Source organism: Argopecten irradians, chromosome 1 (assembly GCF_041381155.1).
Source record: "Argopecten irradians isolate NY chromosome 1, Ai_NY, whole genome shotgun sequence".
In the NCBI taxonomy this organism is placed as follows: domain Eukaryota; kingdom Metazoa; phylum Mollusca; class Bivalvia; order Pectinida; family Pectinidae; genus Argopecten; species Argopecten irradians.
In genome coordinates, this window is record NC_091134.1 from 8,092,190 (window position 1) to 8,102,050 (window position 9,861).

The following is a 9,861-nucleotide window of genomic DNA, read 5'->3' on the forward strand; positions in this document are numbered from 1 at the left end:
TGGTTTTCCAGTTATGCTGTGGAAACGAACCTGGTACAAAAATATGATATTTTCAGCAATGTTTCCATGGTTACGGAAAAAGTGCAAAAAATGAAAACCTAAAAATAGCAAAAGGCACTACTAGACCATAAGAACAATGTGTCTATGAAGTTTCATGGAAATATCTCCGGTGGTTTTAGAGTTGTGCTCTGGAAACGATTCTTACACAAAAATCTGCCATTTTCAGCAATGTTTCCATGGTTACAGAAAAAAGTACAAAAAGTGAAAACCTTAAAATAGCAAAAGGCACTACTAGACCATAAGACTATTGTGCCTATGGAGTTCCGTGCATATATCTCAACCGGTTTTCCAGTTATGCTGCGGAAACAAACCTAGTATAAAAATATGATATTTTCAGCAATGTTTCCATGGTTACAGAAAAAGTGCAAAAAATGAAAACCTAAAAATAGCAAAAGGTACTACTAGACCATAAAATGAATGTGTCTATGAAGTGGAAATATCTCTGCTGGTTTTAGAGTTATGCTCCGGAAATGAACCTGCTAAAAAAATATGATATTTTCAGCAATGTTTCTATGGTTACAGAAAAAAGTACAAAAAGTGAAAACCTTAAAATAGCAAAAGGCACTACTAGACTATAAGACTAATCTGCCTATGGAGTTCCGTGCATATATCTCAACTGGTTTTCCAGAACCTGTTATGCTGCGGAAAAAGGCAAAATGAAAACCTAAAAAACGAACCTGGTACAAAAATATGATATTTTCAGCAATGTTTCCATGGTTACAGAAAAAAGTGCAAAAAATGAAAACCTAAAATAGCAAAAGGCACTACTAGACCATAAGAACCAATGTGTCTATGAAGTTTCGTGGAAATATCTCTTCTGGTTTTCCAGTTATGCTGCGGAAACGAACCTGGTACACAAAAATATGATATTTTCAGCAATGTTTCCATGGTTACGGAAAAAATGCAAAAAATGAAAACCTAAAAATAGCAAAAGGCACTACTAGACCATAAGACTAATGTGTGTATAAAGTTTCGTGGAAATATCTCAACTGGTTTTAGAGTAATGCTCCGGAAACCATTCGTACGGATGGACGGAACCCATTCGTATATCCCACGCCAACTTTGTTGGGCGGAGATAATAATTAATTGCGTCCTGAAAAATTCTGTGGCACTTCATCCTATATGGAATGAAGTACTGATTGCGCATGCACCAAAAGCAAAATTATCTTTTTATTTTTTTGTTAATTAGACATATACACACGATTAAACACCAATTATTGTTCAAATGGTAAGTATCATTTTTGCTCTGTCAGTGATGGATTATCTTTAAGAGATTAAAATGATAAGCCCTTAAATTATAAGACAAAGCCATCCAATATCTTTTTAAGGCTTTATTAAACTCTATAGTTATCAATGTGTTGGCTAGAGAAAGTTGTTTCCATCATAGCTATGGCTTTGACCAGATCACAGAGAAAGACTGTTAGCTATGCTTTTGACCAGATCACAGAGAAAGACTGTTAGCTATGCTTTTGACCAGATCACAGGGAAAGTCTATTACTGTATTCGACCCAATAAGCCCCCATGTCCCTATAAGCGAACCTCACCCTTTTTGAAGCCTCCATTTCAATTGCCCCAGCATAGATAAAGACCAAATCTACACAAAAATGTATAGATTTGCAATAATTTTGTCTGATCAGCATCTTTTCATTATTATTTTTAAATATTTTTAAACGCCATGGGCGCTAATTGGGTCAAATAGGCTGTTTTTGACCAGATCACAGAGAAAGTCAATTAGCTATGATTTTGACCAGACTCTTTTGCTGCTTTTCTCATTTGACCAGTGGACAAAGAGGGCTGCAGCAGACACACGTGCTTGTAGGTCATATTTGTCCAGTTCATGGTGCCATTCCACACTGCCCCAGGTTTTTAACTGTAAAAAGTATAATACAAATATTTTTACAAGCAAAACATATTCATACACTATACAGAACATTGCTCTTATAATAATATCATTATTTCAGTTGGTGTTATACTAAATGCATTTTCTATATGTCCTTAATCAGGAATAACACTGGATTTGACTCAATGTGCATAAAGCATATTAAAGAAACTATTATTCTTTTGAAATTCATATACATGTAACAAATACAAAATTTTAACAGTCCATTGGTAGAGTATGCTACACATTTCAGGACTATAGCCTCTTTGTTGCAAAGAAGCCTTGTATGTATGCCTGTGACCCTGAAAGGGGGTCAAGGTCATTCACTTGAACAAACTTTTCATCCTAGCATGCTGCATGTCAACTATTAAGTCTCAACCTTTTAATGAACAATTACAAGGTTCGAGCCGATTTGACCCTTTGACTTTAAACGCAAGTCAAGGTCATTCAATTAGATTAACTTTGAAGCCCTTCATTGCAGCTTGCTACAGTATCAATATCAGGACTCTGGGACAAATAGAAAAATTTAAAAGATTTTAGCCTATTTGACCCCCATTACCTTGAATGAAGGTCAAAGTCATTCACTTAATACACTTTGTAGCTTTCCAACTAAGCATGCTACAGGTCCAATATCAAGTCCCTAGGCCTCATTGTCATTTAGGAGAAGTTAAATTAATTACGAAGCACAACAGAAAAAAGGTGACTTCAACGGAGATTTTGTCTCAAGTGATCTTCAAGTGTTTTGGACACAGATCTATCGAGTTATGAGATTTGCCCGAAGACATACCTGATACTGGCTCTCCAGTGTGGCAAGGTAGACAGCTCGCTCTACAGATATCTGTTTGTTGACTACAGCTAACATCAACAGAAACGACTTCAGGGCTTCAACTCCAAACTGATAACCTATTGAATCAATAAAACCATGAAATCTGCCTATAAAAATACATACAAATAAAAAACATTACTGGTACAAAATCCTTTCTTCTGAAATTTATATTTATTCCATTTAGCAATCCATCATCTAGTTACTGGGGAAAATAAGTGAAGGGTCTTATTTTCAGACATCGCCCAAAATTCTGGAAATTTGTTAAAACAGGTGAGGGGGGGGCTTATTTGTGGTGAAATACTGTATATTTGTATATAAACAGAGGGGTCTTATTTGTGGTGAAATACGGTATATTTGTATATAAACAGGGGGGTCTTATTTGTGGTGAAATACAGTATATTTGTATATAAACAGGGGGGTCTTATTTGTAGTGAATACGGTATATTTGTATATAAACAGGGGGGTCTTATTTGTGGTGAAATACGGTATATTTGTATATAAAAGGGGGGTCTTATTTGTGGTGAAATACGGTATATTTGTATATAAACATCAAACTATTACGTTATACCAGTAATACCATAACACATCACAACAAGAGGCCCAGTGGGCCTGTATCGCTGACCTGTTTTTTTTAAGTACATGTACTGTTATTATCACAAAAACTCTTCAGGAGTCGACATTAACTTTTTTATGCATTTGTCCCTTTGGACAAGGGAAAGGTAAATTCACATGTCCGAATGAAATAATCACTTGTCCCACACAAATTATTTTGAGACTTTTAGGCAGTGCTATGCACATTACATATATATGTCTTATTTCTAAGTACTTATATTAATGAATCATTCTACAATAACAAATGTACAAGTGGACTTGAATCATTTGTACAATTTTTAATCCCCACCCCATAAGGATGTTACAAATGCAATATGAATGTTCTCCAATGCTTAGTTTCAGAGAAGAAGTTGTTTATATGACAAGAGGCCCAAGAGGCCTTGACGGCCACCTGAGTGCTGATACAGAAAGAGCATTGCAAAGTTGGTTCAAATCTGTAAAAAGTATTGACGAATTAGAATAAACTTTAAAGTTGGACCTTCATATTAAAATTTTCACTTTTTGTTTCTAATTTTGATAGTAATATAGTGTATTATGTTACCGAACCTCATGCTTAAAATTCCAATTTGCTTTGCCAACGTTAAACAACAAAACCAAACTAGAAGTCAGTCAGTGTCAGTGATTTTATAAATTTCACTTTTAATCAATGAGATTATTTGGTTCTATCAAACCTGTGAATTCAGAAGATTTTTGAAATTTTAGCCATTTAGACCCCTTTTGGCCCCACATTTCTGGTCCCTGGGGGTCGGCCAGGACCAATATGGATATGATGTTAAAATGCTATCTCAGGCTTATAATTCTAACCCAGTTTGACTAATTTCCTATGTAAACAAAGCAAATAATGTTCATAAATGTGTTTTTGTTATATAAACTATAGTAAATTTGACCCCCTCCCCAGTGGAAAATCTGAGATCCCATGGTCATATAATTCACAATGTTTGTAAAGGGCCTTAAGACCTTTCAATCTATGAAGAGTATCTGGTTCCATCAAATCTGTGAATTCAGAGGAAGATTTATTTGTTTTAGCCTATTTGACCCCTTTTGGCCCCGCCACTAAGGCCCCTGGGGGTCTGCCAGGACCAATATGGATATGACATTTAAATGCCATCTCAGGCTAATAATTCTAACCCAGTTTGACTCATTTCCTATGAAAAATCAGCAAATAACGTTCATAAATGTGTTTTTCCTATATAAACTATAGTAAACTTGACCCCTCCCTAGGGGGAAACATGAGACCCCAGGGTCATATAATTCACAATTTTTGTAAAGGACCTTAAGACCTTTCCATCTATGAAAAGTATTTGATTCTACCAATTCCAGAATTTTAGAAGAATTTTGAAATTTTAGCCTATACGACCCCATTTGGTCCCGCCCCTAAGGTCCCTGGGGGTCAGTCATGGAAAATTTGTTAAAAGGATTCAATTACCATCGCATAGGGATAAAAGGCGAGGGGGGGTGGAGGGGGGTGGGGGGGGGTGGGGGGGGGTGGGGGGGGGGGGTTGTCAACCTGACCATTTGTATAATTTTCAGTTAGTATCCCATAAGGATGCTACCATCACTTTGGTTAAATTTCGATCAGTGGTTATGAAGAAGAAGTCGTCGGATGGACTGACGACAGGCGATAAACAAAGGACGTCACAGTATCGCATAAAAATGTGTTTTATATAAAACTTGTCTAAACAGGATGTTATCAGAGCCAGAATATATGGTCGGTATAAACATGTTTCCGCATTAAACAGGTTTTAATTACTATATGTTATAAAGCAAAATACCATGCAATTCAGCCAGAGTAGACAAGGATCTTGACTGAACAAGGTTCACTTTTGACAGATTACACTGTATATAATGTACTACTTGTCATCTTCATCCAAAAATGGATGACAAATGTAAAACTGTTCATTCAAATCTAGAAAACTAAATAAACCAGAGGCCCAGAGGGCCTGTATTGCTCACTTGGTTTGTAATGCCAAGTAATGTTCTGAATGCAAGTTCATTGTTTCTTTTCTGAAGGAATTTGAATATTTACCTCTAATTCCCCTATTGGGCCCCACTCTTTCTGCTCCAGAGGGTCAAAGCCAAAATTTATGCGAATTCTGTTAACCCCAAGGATGTTTTTGGCCAAATTTGGTTACAATCCATACAGAACTCTAGGACAAGTAGCGATTTTTAGGATTTACCTCTATTACCCCTATTGGGCCCCTCCTGCTCCAGGGGGGTCAAGGTCACCATTTACGCAAAATCTGATCCCCTTCCCCTCAGGAAGTTTCTGACCAAATTTGATTGCAATCCATGCAGAACTCTAGGACAAGTAGCGATTTAAAGGATTTACCTCTATTACCCCTATTGGGCCCTGCCCCTCCTGCCCCAGGGGGGTCAGGGTCACCATTTATGCAAAATCTGATCCCCTTCCACTAAGGAAGTTTCTGGCCAAATTTGGTTGCAATCCATGCAGAACTCTAGGACAAGTTGTGATTTATAGGATTTACCTCTATTACCCCTATTGGGCTCTGTCCCTGCTGCCCCAGGGGGTCAGGGTCACCATTTATGCAAAATCTGATCCCCTTCCCCTAAGAAAGTTTCTGGCCAAATTTGGTTGCAATCCATGCAGAACTCTAGGACAAGTAGCGATTTATAGGATTTACCTCTATTACCCCTATTGGGCCCCGCCCCTCCTGCCCCAGGGGGGTCAGGGTCACCATTTATGCAAAATCTGATCCCCTTCCCCTAAGGAAATTCTGGCCAAATTTGGTTGCAATCCATGCAGAACTCTAGGACAAGTAGCGATTTATAGGATTTACCTCTATTACCCCTATTGGGCCCTGCCCCTCCTGCCCCAGGGGGGTCAGGGTCACCATTTATGCAAAATCTGATCCCCTTCCCCTAAGGAAGTTTCTGGCCAAATTTGGTTGCAATCCATGCAGAACTCTAGGACAAGTAGCGATTTATAGGATTTACCTCTATTACCCCTATTGGGCCCCGCCCCTCCTGCCCCAGGGGGGTCAGGGTCACCATTTATGCAAAATCTGATCCCCTTCCCCTAAGGAAGTTTCTGGCCAAATTTGGTTGCAATCCATGCAGAACTCTAGGACAAGTAGCGATTTATAGGATTTACCTCTATTACCCCTATTGGGCCCCGCCCCTCCTGCCCCAGGGGGGTCAGGGTCACCATTTATGCAAAATCTGATCCCCTTCCCCTAAGGAAGTTTCTGGCCAAATTTGGTTGCAATCCATGCAGAACTCTAGGACAAGTAGCGATTTATAGGATTTACCTCTATTACCCCTATTGGGCCCTGCCCCTCCTGCCCCAGGGGGGTCAGGGTCACCATTTATGCAAAATCTGATCCCCTTCCACTAAGGAAGTTTCTGGCCAAATTTGGTTGCAATCCATGCAGAACTCTAGGACAAGTTGTGATTTATAGGATTAACCTCTATTACCCCTATTGGGCTCTGTCCCTCCTGCCCCAGGGGGGTCAGGGTCACCATTTATGCAAAATCTGATCCCCTTCCCCTAAGGAAGTTTCTGGCCAAATTTGGTTGCAATCCATGCAGAGTTCTAGGACATGTAGCGATTTATAGGATTTACCTCTATTACCCCTATTGGGCCCCGCCCCTCCTGCCCCAGGGGGGTCAGGGTCACCATTTATGCAAAATCTGATCCCCTTCCCCTAAGGAAGTTTCTGGCCAAATTTGGTTGCAATCCATGCAGAGTTCTAGGACATGTAGCGATTTATAGGATTTACCTCTATTACCACTATTGGGCCCCGCCTCTCCTGCCCCAGGGGGGTCAGGGTCACCATTTATGCAAAATCTGATCCCCTTCCCCTAAGGATATTCTGGCCAAATTTGGTTGCAATCCATGCAGAACTCTAGGACAAGTAGCGATTTATAGGATTTACCTCTATTACCCCTATTGGGCCCCGCCCCTCCTGCCCCAGGGGGGTCAGGGTCACCATTTATGCAAAATCTGGTCCCCTTCCCCTAAGGAAGTTTCTGGCCAAATTTGGTTGCAATCCATGCAGAACTCTAGGACAAGTAGCGATTTATAGGATTTACCTCTATTACCCCTATTGGGCCCTGCCCCTCCTGCCCCAGGGGGGTCAGGGTCACCATTTATGCAAAATCTGATCCCCTTCCCCTAAGGAAGTTTCTGGCCAAATTTGGTTGCAATCCATGCAGAACTCTAGGACAAGTAGCGATTTATAGGATTTACCTCTATTACCCCTATTGGGCCCTGCCCCTCCTGCCCCAGGGGGGTCAGGGTCACCATTTATGCAAAATCTGATCCCCTTCCCCTAAGGAAGTTTCTGGCCAAATTTGGTTGCAATCCATGCAGAACTCTAGGACAAGTAGCGATTTATAGGATTTACCTCTATTACCCCTATTGGGCCCGCCCCTCCTGCCCCAGGGGGGTCAGGGTCACCATTTATGCAAAATCTGATCCCCTTCCCCTAAGGAAGTTTCTGGCCAAATTTGGTTGCAATCCATGCAGAACTCTAGGACAAGTAGCGATTTATAGGATTTACCTCTATTACCCCTATTGGGCCCCCGCCCCTCCTGCCCAGGGGGGTCAGGGTCACCATTTATGCAAAATCTGATCCCCTTCCCCTAAGGAAGTTTCTGGCCAAATTTGGTTGCAATCCATGCAGAACTCTAGGACAAGTAGCGATTTATAGGATTTACCTCTATTACCCCTATTGGGCCCCGCCCCTCCTGCCCCAGGGGGGTCAGGGTCACCATTTATGCAAAATCTGATCCCCTTCCCCTAAGGAAGTTTCTGGCCAAATTTGGTTGCAATCCATGCAGAACTCTAGGACAAGTAGCGATTTATAGGATTTACCTCTATTACCCCTATTGGGCCCCGCCCCTCCTGCCCCAGGGGGGTCAGGGTCACCATTTATGCAAAATCTGATCCCCTTCCCCTAAGGAAGTTTCTGGCCAAATTTGGTTGCAATCCATGCAGAACTCTAGGACAAGTAGCGATTTATAGGATTTACCTCTATTACCCCTATTGGGCCCCGCCCCTCCTGCCCCAGGGGGGTCAGGGTCACCATTTATGCAAAATCTGATCCCCTTCCCCTAAGGAAGTTTCTGGCCAAATTTGGTTGCAATCCATGCAGAACTCTAGGACAAGTAGCGATTTATAGGATTTACCTCTATTACCCCTATTGGGCCCCGCCCCTCCTGCCCCAGGGGGGTCAGGGTCACCATTTATGCAAAATCTGATCCCCTTCCCCTAAGGAAGTTTCTGGCCAAATTTGGTTGCAATCCATGCAGAACTCTAGGACAAGTAGCGATTTATAGGATTTACCTCTATTACCCCTATTGGGCCCGCCCCTCCTGCCCCAGGGGGGTCAGGGTCACCATTTATGCAAAATCTGATCCCCTTCCCCTAAGGAAGTTTCTGGCCAAATTTGGTTGCAATCCATGCAGAACTCTAGGACAAGTAGCGATTTATAGGATTTACCTCTATTACCCCTATTGGGCCCCGCCCCTCCTGCCCCAGGGGGGTCAGGGTCACCATTTATGCAAAATCTGATCCCCTTCCCCTAAGGAAGTTTCTGGCCAAATTTGGTTGCAATCCATGCAGAACTCTAGGACAAGTAGCGATTTATAGGATTTACCTCTATTACCCCTATTGGGCCCCGCCCCTCCTGCCCCAGGGGGGTCAGGGTCACCATTTATGCAAAATCTGATCCCCTTCCCCTAAGGTATTTTCTGGTCAAATTTGGTTGCAATCCATGCAGAACTCTAGGACAAGTAGCGATTTATAGGATTTACCTCTATTACCCCTATTGGGCCCCGCCCCTCCTGCCCCAGGGGGGTCAGGGTCACCATTTATGCAAAATCTGATCCCCTTCCCCTAAGGAAGTTTCTGGCCAAATTTGGTTGCAATCCATGCAGAACTCTAGGACAAGTAGCGATTTATAGGATTTACCTCTATTACCCCTATTGGGCCCCGCCCCTCCTGCCCCAGGGGGGTCAGGGTCACCATTTATGCAAAATCTGATCCCCTTCCCCTAAGGAAGTTTCTGGCCAAATTTGGTTGCAATCCATGCAGAACTCTAGGACAAGTAGCGATTTATAGGATTTACCTCTATTACCCCTATTGGGCCCTGCCTCTCCTGCCCCAGGGGGGTCAGGGTCACCATTTATGCAAAATCTGATCCCCTTCCCCTAAGGAAGTTTCTGGCCAAATTTGGTTGCAATCCATGCAGAACTCTAGGACAAGTAGCGATTTATAGGATTTACCTCTATTACCCCTATTGGGCCCCGCCCCTCCTGCCCCAGGGGGGTCAGGGTCACCATTTATGCAAAATCTGATCCCCTTTCCCTAAGGAAGTTTCTGGCCAAATTTGGTTGCAATCCATGCAGAACTCTAGGACAAGTAGCGATTTATAGGATTTACCTCTATTACCCCTATTGGGCCCCGCCCCTCCTGCCCCAGGGGGGTCAGGGTCACCATTTATGCAAAATCTGATCCCCT

At 42.1% G+C, this 9,861-nt stretch overlaps 1 long non-coding RNA gene across 1 annotated transcript; it reads right to left on the reverse strand.

Moving 5' to 3' along the window:
• Nucleotides 1-1,376: 1,376 nt before the first annotated feature.
• Nucleotides 1,377-4,794, reverse strand: LOC138316570 (uncharacterized). Its single transcript, XR_011207657.1, has 2 exons — nt 2,727-4,794; nt 1,377-1,930 (listed from the first exon to the last, which is right to left on the reverse strand). It is a non-coding gene; the product is annotated as an uncharacterized lncRNA (long non-coding RNA).
• Nucleotides 4,795-9,861: the final 5,067 nt, after the last annotated feature.